The sequence below is a fragment of the Frankliniella occidentalis genome, unplaced genomic scaffold (genome assembly GCF_000697945.3).
Source record: "Frankliniella occidentalis isolate FOCC.00 unplaced genomic scaffold, Focc_3.1 Scaffold66, whole genome shotgun sequence".
Classification (NCBI taxonomy): Eukaryota; Metazoa; Arthropoda; class Insecta; order Thysanoptera; family Thripidae; genus Frankliniella; species Frankliniella occidentalis.
Genome location: NW_026267196.1, coordinates 1,474,636 through 1,475,826, shown reverse-complemented (window position 1 = coordinate 1,475,826; position 1,191 = coordinate 1,474,636). Strand labels below are relative to the sequence as shown.

General features: G+C 61.8%; 1 protein-coding gene across 1 annotated transcript in view; it reads right to left on the bottom strand.

The window, feature by feature from the left end:
- The window catches only part of LOC113210411 (neurofilament heavy polypeptide-like), a 12,387-nt gene that overhangs the window by 2,687 nt on the left and 8,509 nt on the right, over positions 1–1,191 (bottom strand). The gene's annotated exons all lie outside the window — the stretch shown is intronic.

The following is a 1,191-nucleotide window of genomic DNA, read 5'->3' as shown; positions in this document are numbered from 1 at the left end:
TCCCCTCTAATTGTCCACGACGACACAGACGCCACGCGGGCGCGCGCAGTGCAGCGAGGGGGCTGCTGCAGCAAAGTTGGCGCGCGGAGTTGGCTGAGAGTTGATGCAGAAAAATACACAGTCGTTACACACTTCTTCCCCGCGACCAGCACCTTCTCTCTGCCTCAGAGCCGGGCCGGGTGCGCCGGGGCAGAAGGTCACACGACGTATTCCGTCCGTGTCCCCCAACCCCTCCGCCCTGCCTGCCTGCCTGCCTGCCACCCCCGTTGGCCGCGAGCTCTTTGACATACAAGAAGTCATCCTGGCGACCCGACCCGACCCGCGTCGGCAGAGCGTTAAAAAGGACTGGCAGCCCCGCCACGCCCCACCCAGCCGTACTCCGTTAATTAGCCCCAGTCTGAGTTGGATCCACTACAGGAGTGGAGCTGGTGCTGCTACTTCTGCCGCTGTGTGACGTACGGAGGCCCCTCGCTTCCCCCTACCTTACCCCGTAAACCTCCCCGCCCCACCCATCTCCCTCTTCATTCTCTCTCTCTCTCTCTCTCTCTCTCTCTCTCTCAGACTCAAAACGCGCGGGTCGCGCTTGCTGCTGGGCTGGCCCTGGCCCACGAAGCCTGCTGGAGGCTCCTCCAGCCTGCACGTAGAAGCCGCACGGAGCTCGTGGGAAAAGTCTTCATCATCTAGGGCGGGCACCGCGGTCGCCCCAAAGGGGCCGCGGGGCAGGGAAACGGGGAAAGGGGGGAGCTCGGACGGAAGGCTCATAACCCACCAATTATTTATACGTGGGTGAAAACACTAGTGGTCAAGACGACGTTTGCCTACAAAATTCTTTGGGTCAATCGCACCCTTGTATGGGTGAGTGACCCCCAAAAGTGGGTGCGATGCGGAAAATCTGGGATACCGCTGCGGGAAACAGACGCGCACGCCAACCACATCTCGCACACCGCAAGCCACGTGCTGCGCCGGGCGAGGGGCGCGCCCGCGAGCACCGCGAGCACCGCGAGGCGAGAGCCGTCCACCTCCAGCCAGACGCCGCCACCACGCGCACCACAGCAGCCCGAGCCATGATGAAGAGGAACAAGCGGGCAGCTGGCACCATGTTGCCCCCTTCATCCGAAAATTTTAAATATAAAAAATAAATCTGGGCGCACGAAAGGGTTGCTCATGTGATGGTGTGTGTGGGAGGGGGGG